Source organism: Callospermophilus lateralis, chromosome 1 (genome assembly GCF_048772815.1).
Source record: "Callospermophilus lateralis isolate mCalLat2 chromosome 1, mCalLat2.hap1, whole genome shotgun sequence".
NCBI classification, from domain to species: domain Eukaryota; kingdom Metazoa; phylum Chordata; class Mammalia; order Rodentia; family Sciuridae; genus Callospermophilus; species Callospermophilus lateralis.
In genome coordinates this window covers 126,269,262-126,290,596 of record NC_135305.1, presented here as the reverse complement: position 1 = coordinate 126,290,596, position 21,335 = coordinate 126,269,262, and the positions used below count along the sequence as shown (strand labels likewise).

Below are 21,335 nucleotides of genomic sequence, written 5' to 3'. Positions count from 1 at the left end.
AAGTATTATAGGAATGAGAGTCATTATGTGCTATAAGAGGCAAACAGAAAGAACAAGCCCCTATACACAATGGGACTCCTTCAATAGCTACGGTTATATTTGAAATATTTTACAGATTTTTATGGAATGGAATATCTTCAATTCCCCTACATACAGGAGGGGGGAAAATTAGTATTATTAGTACACACACGAACTTCAGGTTCTCCCCAGGAAACACTGCGCACCAAAGGAGGGTTAGGAACATAAGCCCAATAAGCAAAAGAATGAGCAGAAACTATACTTACCTGGCAATTAATAACTGCAAGCATAGCTAAAAAAAGATTAACAGGATTTAAAGGCTGATTTGCCTTTTGAAGGGTTTTTTCAGCTTCTTGAGTCAACTTTTTCATCTGTCCCCATGTTGGGGGGGGGGTCTGCTGTTCTCTGCATTGCCAGCTCCTGAAATTGTCTGACAAATGGGTCGCTCATTCTGCAATTTGATAAGTCTTGAAGGTACCCAGAAAGGTGTTTTACCTGTAGAAATAAGAGCAAACCCCCTTCCCATGTGGTGCAACAACCCAGAAATCCATTCTTTATTTTCATCCCTGTACCATATAGGTATTTCCAATTTTAGAAATAATGGTCGAGGGGCTGGGGATGTGGCTCAAGCGGTAGCGCGCTCACCTGGCATGCATGCGGTCCGGGTTCGATCCTCAGCACCACATACAAAAAAAGAAGTTGTGCCCGCCGAAAACTAAAAAATAAATATTAAAAAAATTCTCTTTAAAAAAAAAAAGAAATAATGGTTGAGATTTAAATGTAGAGAAATGTTGCTGAGCTGCAGGAACCTCAGAAGCTGACCAGACATTTAAAAAATTTAAAGTTAGTAAAGTTTTATGAAGTATATTTTGAGGTGTATAAGCCATAGCCATATCCCCCCTTTTTATTTTTAATGTATATTCTCTTAACATACAATTTGCTCTTTCTATAATAGCTTGACCCTGACTATTATAAGGTATGCCAAATGTATGTGTAATGTCATATTTTTGTAAAAATGAATGTAATTTTTGTGAGGTATATGCAGGTGCATTGTCAGTTTTAAGTTCTCTAGGAATTCCCATGATAGCAAAACAAGATAATAAATGAGAAATGACTGCATCAACTTTTTCTGAAGATAATGCTGTGGCCCATTGAAAATGAGTATGAGTGTCAATAGTATGATGTACATATCTTAGTCTTCCAAATGACTGAATTATAACAACATCCATTTGCCAAAGGGCATTAGGATGGAGTCCCCGTGGATTAACACCAGGAGGACAGTAAGGGATATTAAAAGGAGCACATGAGGAACAATTAGCTACAATTTCACGTGCTTGTTTTTGAGTTATATTGTATTTTTTGTAAAGACCTTTAATGTTTGTATGATGTAAAGCATGTTCTAGATGAGCCTTTTGTAAGGGGAATAATAACTGATCAATGTTTTGATTTCCTCTAGATAATGATCCTGGCAGTGTAGAATGTTCTCTAATATGAGTAAAATATACTGAAATAGTTCTCTGTAACAATAATCTTTGTGTAAAAGCAAATAGTTTTTCAGTAACAGTTTTTGGATTAATAGGAAGGCTAACTGAAGGTAAATGTGTGCACACCAAAACTGCATACTGAGAGTCAGAAACAATATTAAGAGGAACATTTGAAAAATCTAATAAAGCTAAGGTAATAGCCCATAATTCAGCAGGTTGAACAGAGGAAAACTCATGAGGATATACTTTAGAAGCTATAGAAGTCCGATATCCTGCTGAAGTTTTGTTAGCATCAGTAAAAACAGTAATACCGGAAAGAGTAATTGAAGAAATAGGGTTTACTAATATCATAGAATGTTTTCTAAAAAATTCAAAGACTTTAGATTTAGGATATTGAGTAGTTAAAGCTCCAGAATAACCAGCTAGAGCAATTTGTCAATTATCATTTAATTGTAAATTGTAAGAAATTTGTTGCTGAGTTATTTGAGTAATGATTTGATTTGGCTCTCTACCACTCAATTGTAACAATCTAGATCTACCTTTAATTATTAAAAAGGCTAATTTATCCATATATGTAGTTAATCATTTATTATACTTATTAGGTAAAAAAATCCATTCTATTATATGATCATTTTGAGTTAGTACTCCAGACGGGGAGTAAGGAGTATGGAAGAGAATTAGTTGTACAGATTTTTCCAAGTCAATATAAGATAAATATCCTTCATTTAAACATTGTTCAACTAAAGTTAACTCTTGTAATGCTTGTTTAGTTAAAGTTCTAGGACTATGTAGTTCAGAATTACCTTCTAAAGTAGCAAATAAATGTTGCAATTGATAAGTAGGGGTTTCTATGGTTGAACGAATCCAATTGATATCTCCCAGTAATTTTTGAAAATCATTAAGAGTCTTTAAATTATCTTTTCTTATTTGAACCTTTTGAGGCTTAATTTTTTGTTTATCCAAAACAAATCCTAAAAATGAATAAGGAAAATCAGTTTGTACTTTCTCTGGAGCTATTTGTAATCCAAATTTAGATAAAGCTTTTAGAACTGCTTTATAAAAACGGTCACGTTCAATGTTAGTAGGGGCTGCTAATAAAAGATCATCCATAGAATGATATAAAATATAATGAGGGAATTGTTGTCAGGCTGGTTCTAAGGCTCTGGCAACAAATTCCTGACATAAGGTAGGACTATTAATCATGCCTTGAGGTAACACAGTTCATTGATAACATTTAGCAGGTTGATGATTATTATATTCAGGAATTGTAAAAGCAAATTTTTCCTTATCCTTAGGTTGGAGAGGGATTGTAAAAAAACAATCTTTTAAATCAATAACAGAAATTGACCATTTATTTGGAATCATAGCAGGAGAAGGAAGTCCTAATTATAATCCTCCCATAGGTTTAATACATTTATTAATTTCCCTTAAATCTGTCAATAAACGCCATTTTTCCAGACTTTTTCTTAACAACAAATACAGGGGAATTCCAAGGTGATGTGGAATATTCAATATGTCCCGCCTGTAATTGTTCAGTAACTAATTGTTTTAATGCCTCGAGCTTTTCTTTTTTTAAAGGCCACAGCTCAATCCATTTAGGACTGCTGGTTAACCAGGTTAATGGCATAGCTCCAGGGGACTGAACAATGGCTACAAGTTTTTTGAAGGAATATTAATGTGTGCTCCAAGCTGAGATAAAATATCACGGTCCCAAATATTAATTGGAACATTGATTATGTAAAAGGCTGTTAAAAATCCAATATTTTCTAAGGTATGACATGATAAAGGGCCAGAATTGACCCACACATCTGTTATTGCCCCTAATCCATTTAATGTTATTTGACATTTTTGTTTAGGCCATTCTTGTGGCCATTGTCTTATAGAGATAACTGAGACTGTAAGGGTCCGGCGAAGCTTCGGAGGGAGAGACCACAAGAGACTGGCTCCATGCAATTGGCAGAAGGGATTTTATTGATTCAGCATGCTGAGGCTCCAGGCTCACTCAGGAAGATAGAGCAGCCCAGCGCCCAGAGCAGAGGTTAAGCTGAGCTTAAGTACACCTTTTGGAGAGGGGGGGGGGCTTTGCATACATCAGAACAAATCGTCAGGAGGCGCGGGAAAATTGAACAACAACTCTGAGTCATGATTAGCACATTCATTGGCGGGAACAGATTGGAAGGGGGTGATTGGTTACTTTTAAGTGGGGTGAACATTTAAACTGATTGGTTCTATGGCCGAGGTGCCTACGTGCCAGGCTGCTCAAAGTCCCAAGTTATCAGACCACCAGAGGAGCCAGTGAGAATGTTTACTGGCAGTTCGGGTATTGTCCTAACAGCTACAGAGATCACAGGCTCCGGGAGTAGCAGAGGAATTTAACAATAATAAACATAACAATGGTCTTTTACTTTACAACCCAAGCCTTGCAGTTTAGAAACTTCACTGTGTCCGGTCTTTTACCCTTTAACTCTGGCTCTGCGTCTTAGAATCAGCTTAGAAATTTTACCTTTACAAGACAACAGCTTCAGTATCTATTAACCTTTCAAAATATTTTTCTTGAATAATTAGAGTTAAAGAGGGTCTCTGATCAGTAATTAAGGTTTCCCAAAATATATTTTTTTCTGTGTTATTAAATCCTCCAGTCCTTGATTGATTTTTAGAAGGAAATTGAAAAAAAGGTAACAGCAAAATCTGCGCTATTTGTTCTCCACTGATCAAAGAAAGGGTTTGAGTAGAATATGCCATGATGAAAATTTCATCTGTAAAATCAGGATCAACAATGCCAGGAATAACATGAATGCCTCTTAAGGCAGAACTACTACGTCTAACAATTAATCCAAAACTCTTAGAGGGAAGAGGTCCAAAAACACCAGTCTTTATTTTGTAAATTCCACCTCCAGGAGATATCAAGACATTTTCATTAATCGTTAAATCAACAGCAGCACTTTGTTGAGTAGCCGCATAAAGATTATCAATAGTTCACTTAGTACTATCCTGGGGTTGTTTGGTGGGTGACCCAACTTGGGAGTCACAGATGCCCGAAACAAATGAGAAATGATCCCTGGTATTGTTTATGGGCCCCAGGGATGATGGCCCATTGAGTAGTTTCCCGGACGGGGGCAAAGGGTTTCCATCTTTATCTGTCTTAGAATGACATTCATTTGTCCAATGTTTGCCTCCTTTACATCATCGGCAAACTTCAGTAGGTGTCCTTTTTGCACTGGGAGATATACTATTGTTACTTTTTTTCTTACAATCCTTTTTAAAATGACCTGCTTTTCCACAATTGAAACAAGTTCCTGATTTATTGGGTTTAAGGGCTCCAGCCATGGCTGCAGCAAAAACAGAAGCTTGATGTTCAATTCCTCCCACTCCAGCACAAGCTCTCACATATTCACTTAATGAGGCATTTTGCCCTTTTAATGGCCCCAAAATATGCTTACATTCAGGATTTGCATTTTCAAATGCTAATGTTTCCAATAATACCTTTGCTATTTGATCTTGACCTACTGCCCTCATTACAGCAGTACACAGTCTAGCAAGAAAATCAGTATAAAGTTCAGTAGCCCCTTGTACAGTTTTAGTAAAGGAAGGTTGTGCTTGACCAGTGGGTATCACACGTCTCCAAGCTCTTAAGAAAACCTGTTGAACTTGTTGAAGATCTGGATCTGTATATTGAGCCTGCTCTCTATAGGCACTGTAATTACCCTCCCCCATTAACTTATCCTCCATAGGTCCCGGGGGATTTTGAGCCTCATTCTCTCAAGCTTGTTTTTGTGCCTCATCTTCCCACCAACTTCTCAATTGTAACCACTGAGATCCCTCCAAAACTGTTTTGGCTAATGCCTCCCAATCCAAAGGAATAAGTGGTTTAGAAGTTCCCAAATTTTCTAACATACCTAACACAAAAGGAGACTGAGGGCCATAATGAGAGACTGCAGCTTTTAAATCCTTAATAAACTTGTATTCCACTGCAGTATAGTGAACATCAATCATTTGGGGATTTTGAAGGTTTTGTTGTCTAGTTATAGGAAACAAATGTGGTGGATCAACAAAACCACCAGGGGGATCTGCAAGATCATCATCATCATGTATCATAGTAAGAAGAAATGAAAAACGTTGTTGTTCTCTACCCACATCAACTCTATACCTTGTCATTGGAAAGAGAGAAGCATTAGAAGGAGTAGTAGATTTAAGAGAGGACCTTTGCTTTTTTAATTTCATTTTTTCCACAAAGGCCTCCATAATTTCTTTCATACTGGAGTCACTATCTGAACTTTCTGAATCTTCCTCATCACCCAGATCTGATTCAGGAGAGTCATCTATAGTATCACAAATATCTTCTTTGGGCACCATTTTGTTAACCTTATTATCAGATTTTGATGTATTAACTTGACTTCCACAAAGAGAGCCCTTTTCATTATTGCTTTCTAATAATTGTAATGCCTGAGTAATAGCACTACACAATGTCCAAATCTTCAAAGAAATAACATTTCCAGCCTGATGCTGCTTACGGAGCTCTTTTTGAACCAATTTCCATTCTCCTAAATTTAACTGGACCTTAGTTTGATACTGGAACCAGTGACAATGACATTCTATAATTTTAAATAACTCCTTGAGTCTCTTATGAGATGTTTTCACACCTATGGGGAATATAATAATCCTTGTAGTAACTCCACATATTGTTCCTTTAAGGACTGGGAGTTTCCCATGTTAGTTCTGAAAGTCCCCCTTAAGTCTCTTTCAACCTGGGGCGATACCTTTCGATATTTTCTTAGTTCTGAAAGTCCCCCCAAAGTCTCTTTCAACCTGGGGCGATACCTTCCGATATTTTGTTAGTTCTGAAAGTCCCCCTAAAGTCTCTTTTAACCTGGGGCGATCCTTCCGATATTTTGTTAGTTCTGAAAGTCCCCCTAAAGTTTCTTTCAACCCGGGGCAATACCCTTTTGATATTTTGTTCCGAAAGTCCCCCTTTCGTTTTCTTAACCCGGGGTGCTTACCCTTTCGGTGCTGGATCCTGCTGACTATGCCAAATGTTGCAGTAATTCATGTGCAGGTCAGCATGGGAAAAGAAAGAAGAAGCAGAGCAAGCAAAGCAGCAGCAGAAAAAAAGTCCTTTATTGTGTACAAGCAATCTTTTTATAGTATTGTGAACAAAGAAGGCAGCCTTCCAACATCAATAAATCAGGTCTTTCAGCTAATTAAACATAGCACACAGAAGTTTTACTTTCTAATGAGAAGTGACCCACTTCTCATGACTAATCTACTCTTGGCCTGGAGTATGCTGAGCTCTGCTCTTGTTAAGAACAGATAATAAAATTTTTCTCAGCGCCTTCCTAGCCCACTTGGCAGAACATCCCGTTTGCAGGCAAGTCCTCCCAAGGACAGCAGACACCTCGTTTTCAAGCATGTCCGCTGTTACCTAGCTATGACTTGACAGAATATCCCGTTTGCAGGCAAACTCCATCAAGGACAGTAATAGTAACGCAGTCACATCTGATTCTCTACATGACTCAGTGGTTAAGTGTCTCTGGCCTTACTTAATTCCTGGTACCAAAATAAGTAAAATAGAATAAAGTAAAAAATTCCCTCAAGTTTGATGAGTAAGTCTAAAACAACTGAAAATCTCATGACATTTTTGTATACAAGGCTTTTCTCCAGAGTGAGTTCTCCCATGATACTCAAAAAGAACCTGGAAAGGTGTTTAAAGAGCAGAAAGGTTTTCCATGATATGAATCCTTTTAAGTCTTTGGAGGAAACTGTGAAAGATGAATACTGCCCCGCATGGCTTATCCACAAGATTTTATACAGTATGAGTCCTTTCATACAACTAAACAAAACTGGAACACCCAAGCCCTTTGTATTTCTTACTTGCATACAATTTATTCAATTTGACATGAATCTTTCAAGAAGAATCTTCCCAGTCCTAAGAAAAAAGTGGGAAAATTAGAAGACTTCCCACATTTCTCACATTCTCAGGGCTTCTCTCCATAATTATTTTAATATATGAGAAGGGAAGCAGGGGTGGGATGGGAAGCTGACAGGATGTATCCAATCCTTCACATTCTGAGAATTTGTTTTCCAGTGTGAGTGAAATAGCTTTGAAGGCACCAGGGAAAATGGAATGGTTTTCCAGTTTTTTTCCATTTAAAGCATTATTCAGTTAGATGTGGTTGTGTATGCCCTTAATCCCAGAGACTCAGGGAGCTGAGGCAGAAGGATCACAAATGTGAAGCCAGAATCAGCAATTTAGGTAGACACTAAGGAACTCTGCAAGTTTCTGTCTCAAAATAAAAAGGAAAAGGGATGTGGCTCAGTGATAGAGGAACACCAGACTAAATCCCCAGTACAATAGATAGATAGATAGATAGATAGATAGATAGATTTATTGGCTTGGACATGTGAGTACTGAAAGAACGATAAAGCTTGCCGTCAGAGAAAATGCCCGTTTATTGAGGAACAGCTCTGCATATTTATAGAGCCTCGGTCTATTTGACAGTTATGACAGTTTAATGGTTGAACGGTTTGACAGTTGGCTGGGGTGGTTTCTGATTGGTGGGTTAGGATCATGTGAGCCATCAGGGCTAGTCTGATTGGTGGGTAAGGATCATGTGAGCCATCAGGGCTCACCATTGGACAGCAGGATCATGTGAGCCAGCGGGGCTCACCATTGGATGACAGAATCATGTGAGCTATCAGGGCTCACCATTGGACGGCTCTTCTTGGGGGATGGAGAAGTTAGTCTTTGGAGCCGGGGCATCACCCAACATTAGTACTTTCTTCTCTTTGTATTTGTTTTTTTTTTTAAATTAATTTTTATTGTAGGTTGTTCAAAACATTACATAGTTCTTGATATATCATATTTCACACTTTGATTCAAGTGGGATATGAGCTCCCATTTTTACCCCATATACAGATTGCAGAATCACATCAGTTGCAGAACCATTTATTTACATATTGCCATTCTGGTGTCTGTTGTATTCTGCTGCCTTTCCTATCCTCTACTATACCCCCTACCCCCTCCCCTCCCCTCTTCTCTCTCTACCCCCTCTACTGTAGTTCATTTCTCCCCCTTATATTTTTCCTCCTTTCCCCTCACTTCCTCTTGTATGTAATTTTGTATACCCCTGAGGGTCTCCTTCCATTTACATGCAATTTCCCTTCTCTCTCCCTTTCCCTCCCACCTCTCATCCCTGTTTAATGTTAATCTTCTTCTCATGCTCTTCGTCCCTACTCTGTTCTTAGTTACTCTCCTTATATCAAAGAAGACATTTGGCATTTGTTTTTAAGGGATTGGCTAGCTTCACTTAGCATAATCTGCTCTAATGCCATCCATTTCCCTCCAAATTCTATGATTTTGTCATTTCTTAATGCAGAGTAATACTCCATTGTGTATAAATGCCACATTTTTTTTATCCATTCGTCTATTGAAGGGCATCTAGGTTCACAGTCTTGCTATTGTGAATTGTGCTGCTATGAACATGGATGTAGCAGTGTCCCTATAGTGTGCTCTTTTTAGGTCTTTAGGGAATAGATCGAGTAGGGGAATAGCTGGATCAAATGGTGGTTCCATTCCGAGCTTTCCAAGAAATCTCCATACTGCTTTCCAAATTGGCCGCACCAATTTGCAGTCCCACCAGCAATGTACAAGAGTACCCTTTTCCCCACATCCTCGCCAGCACTTGTTGCTGTTTGACTTCCTAATGGCTGCCAATCTTACTGGAGTGAGATGGTATCTTAGGGTGGTTTTGATTTGCATTTCTCTGACTGCTAGAGATGGTGAGCATTTTTTCATATACTTGTTGATTGATTGTATGTCCTCCTCTGAGAAATTTCTGTTCAGGTCCTTGGCCCATTTGTTGATTGGGTTATTTGTTATCTCATTGTCTAATTTTTTTAGTTCTTTGTATATTCTGGATATCAGGGCTCTGTCTGAAGTGTGAGGAGTAAAGATTTGTTCCCAGGACGTAGGCTCCCTATTTACCTCTCTTATTGTTTCTTTTGCTGAGAAAAAACTTTTTAGTTTGAGTAAGTCCCATTTGTTGATTCTAGTTATTAACTGTTGTGCTATGGGTGTCCTATTGAGGAATTTGGAGCCCGACCCCACAGTATGTAGATCATAGCCAACTTTTTCTTCTATCAAAAGCCAAGTCTCTGATTTGATATCAAGTTCCTTGATCCACTTTGAGTTAACTTTTGTGCATGGCGAGAGAAAGGGATTCAGTTTCATTTTGTTGCAAATGGATTTCCAGTTTTCCCAACACCATTTGTTGAAGATGCTATCCTTCTTCCATTGCATGCTTTTAGCTCCTTTATCGAATATAAGATAGTTGTAGTTTTGTGGATTGGTTTCTGTGTCCTCTATTCTGTACCATTGGTCCACCCGCCTGTTTTGGTACCAGTACCATGCTGTTTTTGTTACTATTGCTCTGTAGTATAGTTTGAAGTCTGGTATAGCTATACCGCCTGATTCACACTTCCTGCTTAGCATTGTTTTTGCTATTCTAGGTCTTTTATTTTTCCATATGAATTTCATGATTGTTTTCTCTATTTCTACAAGAAATGCCGTTGGGATTTTGATTGGCATTGCATTAAACCTATAGAGAACTTTTGGTAATATCGCCATTTTGATGATATTACTTCTACCTATCCATGAACAGGGTATATTTTTCCATCTTCTAAGATCTTCTTCTATTTTTTTCTTTAGGGTTCTGTAGTTTTCATTGTATAAGTCTTTCACCTCTTTTGTTAGGTTGATTCCCAAGTATTTTATTTTTTTTGAGGATATTGTGAATGGGGTGGTTGTCCTCATTTCCATTTCAGAGGATTTGTCGCTGATATACAGGAATGCCTTTGATTTATGCGTGTTGATTTTATAGCCTGCCACTTTGCTGAATTCATTTATTAGCTCTAATAGTTTCTTTGTAGACCCTTTTGGGTCTGCTAGGTATAGAATCATGTCATCTGCAAATAGTGATAATTTGAGTTCTTCTTTTCCTATTTTTATGCCTTTAATTTCTTTCGTCTGTCTAATTGCTCTGGCCAGTGATTCGAGAACTATGTTGAACAGAAGTGGTGAGAGAGGGCATCCCTGTCTTGTTCCAGATTTTAGAGGGAATGCCTTCAGTTTTTCTCCATTCAGAATGATGCCAGCCTGAGGCTTAGCATAGATTGCTTTTACAATATTGAGGTATGTTCCTGTTATCCCTAGTTTTTCTAGAGTTTTGAACATAAAGGGATGCTGTACTTTGTCAAATGCTTTTTCCGCATCTATCGAGATGATCATATGGTTCTTATTTTTAAGCCTATTGATGTGGTGAATAACATTTATTGATTTCCATATATTGAACCAACCTTGCATCCCAGGGATAAATCCTACCTGATCATGGTGCACAATTTTTTTGATATGTTTTTGTATCCGGTTTGCCAGAAGTTTATTGAGGATTTTTGCATCTAGGTTCATTAGAGATATTGGTCTGTATTTTTCTTTCTTTGAAGTGTCTTTGTCTGGTTTAGGAATCAGGGTGATGTTGGCCTCATAGAATGAATTTGGAAGTTCTCCCTCTTTTTCTATTTCCTGAAATAGCTTGAAAAGTATTGGTATTAGTTCCTCTTTAAAGATTTTGTAAAACTCTGCTGTATACCCATCCGGTCCTGGGCTTTTCTTAGTTAGTAGTCTTTTGATGGTATCTTCTATTTCCTCAAGTGATATTGGTCTGTTTAGGTTGTCAATATCCTCCTGAAGGTCTCGGAGACTGGCTAGGTAGAGTGTGGAGGATCTGTGAGGCTGTGAGTAGCCGAGTTTCAGCCTCCCTCCCTCTCTGAATTCAACATGGAGGAGAAGTCAGAGAACTGTAAGGTTCCAGAGGATCTGTTCAATGGTTTGAAGATTACAGATCCCCAAGAAGCAGAGAGTGCGAGCCCTGCAGTTCCTGATCCCAAAGATGAGCATTCCCAGAGCAAGCTGCCGAAGGATGACAAGACCCATCCCCAGGATGACCAGGGAGAAGAGGAGTATTTTCATGACTGCAGTGCCTCATTTGAGGAGGAGGAACCAGGAATGGATAAGGCTGAGAGCAAAGCTGATGATGGTGTGAATTCCTCTGAACTAGAGGAAGAATACCTAATAGAACTGGAAAAAAACATGCCAGATGAAGAGAAACAGAAAAGGAGAGAGGAGAGCACTAGACTAAAGGAGGAGGGAAATGAGCAGTTTAAGAAAGGAGATTATATAGAAGCTGAAAGTTCTTATAGTCGAGCCCTTCAGATGTGCCCATCCTGCTTCCAGAAAGACAGATCAATTCTGTTTTCAAATAGAGCTGCTGCAAGGATGAAACAGGACAAGAAGGACATGGCCATCAATGACTGCAGCAAAGCAATTAAACGGAACCCCAGCTACATCAGAGCAATTTTGAGGAGAGCGGAGTTGTATGAGAAGACAGACAAGCTAGATGAAGCCCTGGAAGACTATAAATCTATATTGGAAAAAGATCCATCAATACATCAAGCAAGAGAAGCTTGTATGAGATTACCTAAGCAAATTGAAGAACGTAATGAAAGACTAAAAGAAGAGATGTTAGGTAAACTAAAAGATCTTGGGAACTTGGTTCTCCGACCTTTTGGGCTCTCCACAAAAAATTTCCAGGTCAAACAAGATTCCTCTACTGGCTCCTACTCCATCAATTTTGTTCAGAATCCAAATAATAATAGATAACAAAGATAACAATAGCTTTAAAACCTGATTTGGAAATTGTGTGCTGCTTGGTGTTCGCAAGGGGCAAGGCCCTGCCAATATTTAATTTTCAAAAGCATCTTAATCTAAGCTAGTCCAAAAGGCTACCAGTAGAGCCTAGAGCCACCTTTTCACTCTTGTTTCATGGTCAGAGTGGAAGGTACTTCTAATGCAATGAGCCTCATTTAATTTCATTTTAAGGTGGTGTCTTTGCAGCTGTTGTCCCTGGTTCTGACTGTCCTTTGTCCAGGAGGAAGTCTGCTTGGCAAGGCTGACTTCCCTGAGCCACACAAACCCACTAGCCTAGCAGACCTGTGGTCTGGGAGACTGCCTGGATGTGATTGACAGCCTCCATGGGGTCCCTGGAGTCTGCTGCCCCTCCCTGATCACACAGCTCCTGGCTGCTGTGCAGGGTCTCCAGGATTCCCTGGTTTCCTCTGTAATAATAAAAGCTTTCTTTGGTGGTCTCGAAAAAAAAATATCCTCCTGACTCAATCTGGGCAAATCATATAACTTAAGAAATTTATCGATGCCTTCACTATCTTCTATTTTGTTGGAGTATAAGGATTCAAAATAATTTCTGATAATCTTCTGTATTTCTGAAGTGTCTGTTGTGATATTGCCTTTTTCATCCCGTATGCTGGTAATTTGAGTTCTCTCTCTTCTTCTCTTCGTTAGCGTGGCTAAGGGTCTGTCGATTTTATTTATTTTTTCAAAGAACCAACTTTTAGTTTTGTCATTTTTTTCTATTGTTTCTTTCGTTTCAATTTCATTAATTTCAGCTCTGATTTTAATTATTTCTTGTCTTCTACTTCTTTTGCTGTTGTTTTGCTCTTCTTTTTCTAGGATTTTGAGTTGAAGTATTAGATCATTTATTTGTTGGTTTTTTCTTTTTTTAAGGAATGAACTCCAAGCAATAAATTTTCCTCTTAGAACTGCTTTCAATGTGTCCCATAGATTCTGATATGTTGTGTCTGTGTTTTCATTTATCTCTAAGAATTTTTTAATTTCCTCCTTGATGTCTTCTATAACCCATTGATCATTCAGTAACCTATTGTTCATTCTCCAAGTGATGCATGATTTTTCCTTCCTTCTTTTATCGTTAATTTTCAATTTCATTCCATTATGATCAGATAAGATGCATGGTATTATCTCTACTCCTTTATATTGTCTAAGAGTTGCCCTGTGACATAATATATGATCTATTTTTGAGAAGGATCCATGTGCTGCTGAGAAAAAAGTGTAACTGCTTGATGTTGGGTGGTATATTCTATATATGTCAATTAAGTCTAGGTTATTAATTGTGTTATTGAGCTCTATAGTTTCCTTATTCAACTTTTGTTTGGAAGATCTGTCCAGTGGTGAGAGAGGTGTGTTGAAGTCTCCCATGATTATTGTATGGTGATCTATTAGACTCTTGAACTTGAGAAGAGTTTGTTTGATGAACATAGCTGCACCATTGTTTGGGGCATATATATTTATGATTGTTATGTCTTGTTGGTGTATGGTTCCCTTGAGAAGTATGTAGTGTCCCTCTTCATCCCTTTTGATTAACTTTGGCTTGAAATCTATTTTATTTGATATGAGTATGGACACTCCTGCTTGTTTCCGAAGTCCATATGAGTGATATGATTTTTCCCAACCTTTCACCTTCAGTCTATGTATGTCTTTTCCTATCAAATGCGTCTCCTGAAGGCAGCATATTGTTGGGTCTTGTTTTGTGATCCATTCTACTAGCCTGTGTCTCTTAATTGGTGAGTTTAAGCCATTAACATTTAGGGTTATTATTGAGATATGGGTTGTTCTTCCAGCCATATTTGTTTATTTATGTTACTAAACATGGTTTGTTTTCCTCTTTGATTATTCCCCCCCCTTTTACTGTACTACCTCCCGCTGTTGGTTTTCATTGATATTTTCCATTTCCTCTTCCTGCAATATTTTGCCGAGGATGTTTTGAAGAGATGGTTTTCTAGCTGCAAATTCTTTTAACTTTTGTTTATCATGGAAGGTTTTAATTTCATCTTCCATCCTGAAGCTTAATTTCGTGGGATACACAATTCTTGGTTGGAACCCATTTTCTTTCAGTGTATGAAATATGTTATTCCAGGATCTTCTAGCTTTCAGAGTCTGTGTTGAAAGATCAGCTGTTATCCTGATTGGTTTACCCCTAAATGTAATCTGCTTCCTTTCTCTTGTAGCTTTTAAAATTCTCTCCTTATTCTGTATGTTGGGCATCTTCATTATAATGTGTCTAGGTGTGGATCTCTTATGATTTTGCACATTCGGCGTCCTGTAGGCTTCTAGGATTTGGGATTCTGTCTCATTCTTCAAGTCTGGGAAGTTTTCTCGTATTATTTCGTTGAATAGATTGCTCATTCCTTTGGTTTGGACCTCAATACCTTCCTGTATCCCAATGACTCTTAAGTTTGGTCTCTTTATGTTATCCCATATTTCTTGAATGTTCTGCTCATGGTTTCTTAACAGCTTTGCTGAGCTGTCTATGTTCTTCTCCAGTTGAAATACTTTGTCTTCATTGTCTGATGTTCTATCTTCTAAGTGTTCCACTCTGCTGGTAGTATTCTCAATTGAGTGTTTAAGTTGGTTTATTGTTTCCTGCATTTCCAAGATTTCTGTTTGTTTGTTTTTTATAACCTCTATCTCCCTGTATAATTGATCTTTTGCTTCTTGGATTTGTTTATGTAATTCATTGTCGAAGTGGTCTTTCATTGTCTGATTTTGCTGTCTAATGTCTTCCTTAAGACTCCAGATCATCTGAAGCATGTATATCCTGAATTCTTTATCTGACATTCCATCTGCTGCAGATATTACCTCTTCTAAAGTTGAATTGACCTGCATTGCTTGTGGTCCTTTCTTTCCTTGTCTTTTCATACTGATCGCGTTTCTTTGTGCTTGGTGAAACTGTTGTGTTATTGATTTTTCCCCCTATATATTTATATTGCTCTTGTATAGCTGCAACATCTCCCTTGCAGGCTTTGGCGGTGGTTCTGCCCCTCCTTCAATTGAGGCAATGTGCCTACCATGCTGGGAGGCCGCTGTGCCTGTACTTTCGATGGGCCTGTTCTTTCGGTGGTCACAGGTCAGCCTACCTTGCAGGCGTGAGCAGCGGCTTTGCCCCTCCGCTGGCCACTAGGCCTATTCTGTCGGTTGCAGGTCTGCTACCTAAAAGGCGCTGGTGGCGGCTCTGCCCCTCCCCCAACCGGGGTGATGTATCTGGCGGGCCACTGGGCCTATTTTGTCGGTGGTCACGGTTCCGCCTACCTTGCACGCGCGTGGAGCAGCTGTGTCCCTCCGAGAGTTGCTGGGCCTGACCTGCCGGTGGGTGGCAAGTGCGCCTACCTTGCAGGCGCAGGGGTGGCTCTGCCACTCCGCGGGTCACTGGGCCTGATCTGCTGGTGAGTCGCAGGTCTGCCTAATTTGCAGGCGCCCGGCGGCTCTGCCCCTCCCCCAACCGGGGCAGGGCGATGTGTCTGGCCGGCCGCTGGGCCTGTTCTGTTGGTGGTCACGGTTCAGCCTACCTAGCAGGCACGTGGGGCAGCTGTGTCCCTCCGCAGGTTTTTGGGCCTGACCTGCCGGTGGGTCGCAGGTCTGCCTACCTTGTAGGCTCGGGGGGTGGCTCTGCCGCTCTGTGGATTGCTGTGCCTGTTCTGCTGGTGGGTAGTGGGTCCGCCTACCTTGCAGGCGCCCGGCGGCTCTGCCCCTCCCCCAACCGGAGCGATGTGTCTGGCGGTCCACTGGGCCTGTTTTGTCAGTGTTCACAGTTCTGCCTACCTTGCACACGCGTGGAGCAGCTGTTTCATTAGTGCCTGGGCACACTCTCCTTGTTTGCCTCCCTCAGGCCCTAAGTTTGTAGAGCTTGGGGCTGAGAACCCCCAGCCAATTTGCTTACCTTCTGGTAGCCACGCCCCCGTATCTGGTGCAAGAGACCTCAGTTGTCAGCACTGGAGGGAGCGGTAGCTGTGAGTCCCACGCTGAGGCGAGTCGGTGCAAGAGACCTCAGTTGTCAGCACTGGTGGGAGCGGTAGCTGGGAGTCCTGCGCCGCGCGGCTCCCGCCGGCTCCTGCGCCAGCGCTGCCTCCGGGGTTTCTTGACTACCACGCCAGCAGGTCGCTGGACCTGTTCCGGGCGCGGGCGGCGGCTCTGTTCGGCCCCCGCTCTAGCCGGGGCGACGCAACACCACGCCGGCGGGTCGCTGGGCCTGTTCCGGGCTTCGGCGGCGGCTCTGCTCCGCCCCTCTGGCCTCCACAGTATTCAGCAGGACCCGGACCGAGAAACAGTTTCCGCGGGTTCTTTATCCCTGGGCCAGAGCAGTTCCGGGAGCCAGAATTCGGCCTCTCTGGACTTGGTTCATGCTCCGACAGGAGCAGGCTCCAAGAAGCAGTTTCCGCGGGTTCTATAGCCCTGGGCCAGAGCAGCTCCGGGAGCCGGAACTCCGCCACTCCGGGCTCGGTGCGTGTTCTGATAGGAGCAGGCTCCAAGAAGCAGTTTCCGCGGGTTATTTAGCACTAAGTCTGAGCAATTTGTCTGGGAGACGCAGACAATTGTCAGCCTGAAATTACCTGTTCTATAGCTGAAAGAGCTGCAATCAGTCGAAAACAAGGATGGTGACATCAGCTCTCCAAGATGGTGGCCGCTGGCTTCCTCCGTGGTCTGACCGGTGTGGAGAACCGAACTGGACCGTTTCCTTCCCCCGTCTCCAACCCAGAATTCAGCTCCGAGCTCAGCAAATGCCTAGCTGGCAGGAGCCCGCAGAATCAGCATCGCTGTATCTCTGCGCCACCAGCCTGTCGTTTCCCAGTGTGCGCCGCAGACTCCAGCCGTGGGGTGATCTGCCGAACAAGCAGTGCTCCATATGGACAGATCGCTCACGTTTGAGCCCCTGAAGCTGATCCTCGTGCGATGAAAATCCTTCCACTAGGTTTTGGAGCACCCCAATTTTGCTGGAAATTCCTAACAAGATAGCTTTTAGCCGTTCTAACTCATCATTTTCCCTCACAGTGACGCAGTACACGGAGTTACTGCACTCCCTTCATGGCCATCTTGCCTCTTTTTTCTTCTCTTTGTATTTGACAAGAAATATTGATTTACCACATTTCACATTCAAAGAATTTTTCTCCAGAAAATTTACTACATGTTAATGAGTGAAACATAATATTAACAGAAGAATTTGCCAATTGTTTTCATGAGTATGATTTCTCTGCACTGTGGGTTCCTTCATGTAAGTGAAACTGAGCAGATGTAACAAAGGCTTTTCCACATTGTTTACAATCATAGAGCTTCTCTCTGGTATGTGTTCTTCCATGTCTTTGAAGGTCACCGGAACTAGGAAGGGCTTTGCCACAAAGCTTACATTCATAGGGCTTCTATCCAGTATGATTTTTTCATGTGAGTGAAGGTCAGAGGGCTGAGTGAATGCTTTTCCACACTGCTTACACTCATAGGACTTTTCTCCAGTATGGATTTTTCCATGAATCTGAAGGCCACTGGATCTAGCAAAGGCTTTGTCACACTGCTTACATTCATAGGGCTTCTCTCCAGTATGCATTCTTCCATGAATGTGAAGGTGACTGGAAGTAGCAAAAGCTTTTCCACACTGCTTACATTCATAAGGCTTCTCTCCAGTGTGTGCTCTTCCATGAATCTGAAGAGAACTGGATGTAGCAAAGGCGTTGCCACATTGCTTACATTCATGGTGTTTTTCTCTAGTATAAATTTTTTTCATGTGACTGAAGGCCAGAGGACCTAGTGAAGGCTTTTCACACTGCTTACACTCATAAGGTTTCTCTCCAGTATGCATTCTTCCATGAATCCGAAGGTTAGTGGATGTAGCAAAGGCTTTGCCACATTGCTTACACTCATTGGGCTTCTCTCCAGTATGTGTTCTTCCATGAATCTGAAGGTCACTGGATCTAGCAAAGGCTTTGCTGCACTGCTTACATTCATAGGGCTTTTCTCCAGTATGAATTTTTTTCATGTGAGTAAAGGAGACTGGATGTAGCAAAGGCTTTGCCACACTGCTTACATTCATAGGGTTTTTCTCCAGTATGAAGTTTTTTATGTGAGTGAAGACTTTTCCACACTGTGTACACTCATAGGGCTTTTCCCCAGTATGTATTCTTCCATGTCTGTGAAGGTTAGCAGAACTAGCAAAGACTTTTCCACATTGCTTATACTCTTAGGGCTTTTCTCCAGTATGAATTTTTTCATGTGAGTGAAGGCCATAGGACTGAGTAAAGGCTTTTTCACATTGCTTACATTCATAGGGCTTCTCTCCAGTATGTGTTCTTCCATGTCTGTTAAAGTCACTGGAACTACCAAAAGCTTTTTCACACTGCTTACATTCTTAGGGCTTCTCTCCAGTATGTGTTCTCTGATGTATTCTAAGTAAACTGGGATGAGCACGGTCTTTCCCACATGCCTTATGTGCATTCCCTGTGTGTGTGATCCTGTACATTTGAAGACTTGTGTGTGAAATAAAGGTTTGACCACCTTGTTTACATTTACAGTTTCTCTCCAGAATGAGTTCTTTCATGTCTTCTAAATAAAGAGGAGAAATGAAAGGCTTTCTCACGTACCTCACATTGAAAAAATTGACCTCCACTGTGTGTTCTCATGTGTCTTTGAATACCTGTGGGAGTAGAAGAGGCTTCATCACATTATTGATATTCATAGGGTTGCCACCCAGTATGAGTGTCTTCATGCCTTTGAATGTCACTGGAACAAATGAAGACTTTCCCACGTACTGTACTTTCATATGGTCCATCTACAGTTTGTGTTAACATTTGTGTGTGAACAGTTTTGAGAGAATCCAGGGATTGCCTGTACTGTTTAAGTTCACGTGGCTTTTCTTCACATTCCTCATGCTTGTAGCATTTATGTCCAGAGTAAGATGTGATGTGCCTTAGAATGCTCTCAGAACTTTCAATCTCATCTTCAATGTTCTCTTCATCCCATTTGTTCCTATAAAAGCCAGGTTTCTGAGGACTTCCAGCATCACATCTCTGTAAAGGTTCTTTTGGGAAAGATCCAATAAAGCCCATTCCTCCTGGGTGAAGTTCACAGCCACATCCTCAAAGGTCACTGAGACCATTTTTTCTTCCTTGGTGACCCTGTGATTTCTCGAGGAACCTCCAGGCACCACAGATCTCAGGGACACAGGCTGCTCAGAAGCACCTAGGCTTTTCACACAGAGGATTTTTAAATGAAAGAGTCTGCAACTGGCAAGAGAACACTAAATAAACTTGTAGCAGTAATTCACTTGCAGGTCAGCATGGGAAAAGAAAGAAGAAGAAGAAGCATAGCAAGCGAAGCAGCAGCAGAAAAAAAGTCCTTTATTGTGTACAAGCAATCTTTTTATAGTATTGTGAACAAAGAAGGCAGCCTTCCAACATCAATAAATCAGGTCTTTCAGCTAATTAAACATAGCATACAGAAGTTTTACTTTCTAATCAGAAGTGACCCGCTTCTCATGGCTAATCTACTTTTGGCCTGGAGTATGTTGAGCTCTGCTCTTTGTTAAGAACAGATAATAAAATTTTTTCTCAGCGCCCTCCTAGCCCACTTGGCAGAACATCCCGTTTGCAGGCAAGTCCTCCCAAGGACAGCAAACACCTCGTTTTCAAGCATGTCCGCTGTTACCTTATCTAAACCTTGAAGGAGCCTCTCGTTTGTGAGCAGGCATGTCCGCTGTTACCTATCTATACCTTGACAGAATATCCCGTTTGCAGGCATACTCCATCAAGGACAGTAATAGTAACACAGTCACATCTGATTCTCTACATAAACTAGTGTTTTTGAGAAGAGGAGGTAGGGGCACAAGGTACTGCATTTGATAACTAGCTGAGTCCTTGTGGCCAGAGAGTCAGAAGGCTAGGAAGGAGGCTGGAGCTCTGGTCTGTGGGCCTGCATTTATGGTTGCACCAGATCAGGTGGAAGGGAAGACTCTTGGTTTTTCTTGGGAGGGGTGTTTAGATTTCTGGTGGCAATTGCTGGTGGGTAGGTGTGCATCTCAAGAGAAAGTTCCACTTTCTCAAGAGAAAGTTCCACTGATCGCTCAGGGAGAACAGTGCTTAGGGCAATAGCAAGGGAAGGCAAGGAAAGAGGGGTGGAGATGAGACAGAGCCCAAGAGAAGTATGAGAGAATAAGGAGAGACTTGTGTTCCAGTGTTAAAAAAAGGGAAGCCTGAAAAAATGGTTGCTGCCCTGAGCTGCCCCAGGGAAATCGAGTAATATTAGATCATTATCTTGGTCTATTGTGCTGTTATAGCAAAATGCCTCAGACTGGGTAATTTATAGAGAACAGAAATAAATTTTGTCATGATTCTAGAGGCTGGAAAGACCAAGATCCTGGTGCCAGTAGTTCAGTGTCTGCTGAGGGCTGTTCCCTATTTCCAAGGTGGTGCAGCCTTAATGTGTCCTCATGTGGTGCAGATGGTAAAAAGGGCTGCGTGTGCCCTTGCCTGGCAGGAGAGGTGGAAGGGTAGGAAGCTTTCTGAAGGCTCTCTTACAGGGCATTAGTTCCACTCATGAGGGCAGAGCTCTTGTGACCTGATCCTTTCCCAGAAGGCTTCACCTCTTAGTCCACCTCAGTAAGGATTAAGTTTCACCATCAAACTTGGAGGAACACAAACATTTAAACCACAGTAGTCATGGAATCCTAAATTGCATTTAGTGGTGATGGATGGTGGTGTTTCTAGTAATATTTCTAGAAAAGAATGCAGGTGTGTGTGCATGATAGGTGGGGAAGGTGATGAAAGTGTGAAGGGGGGAGCACACTTGGGTGCAGAAATGGAATTTGGGGCAGTGGAGACGGTGGCGTAGACTTGGTTAAGATGCTCTGCAGTGATGGGACGAAACAGCTTGTGGGGAACCACCAGGATCTTGGGTTTCATACCAAGATGGTATGAAATCAATTGATTTACTCTTTGCAAATGGTATTTATTCAGAAAGTATATGAAAGAAGTTATGTTACTTGCCTTTGAAATAAAAGGATAAAATTGAATTCAATTTAAGATGTGTAGAGGACTTAGATAAAGAGAGCTTTACAATGTTAGTATGCTAATCAACATATATATAGTGTAAGGTCA

General features: G+C 41.1%; 2 pseudogenes; one reads left to right on the top strand and one right to left on the bottom strand.

The window, feature by feature from the left end:
• Positions 1 to 11,276: 11,276 nt before the first annotated feature.
• On the top strand, positions 11,277 to 12,429 carry LOC143407068 (tetratricopeptide repeat protein 1 pseudogene; annotated as a pseudogene).
• Positions 12,430 to 17,852: 5,423 nt separating this feature from the next.
• LOC143642007 (zinc finger protein 124 pseudogene) lies at positions 17,853 to 19,339 on the bottom strand (annotated as a pseudogene).
• Positions 19,340 to 21,335: the final 1,996 nt, after the last annotated feature.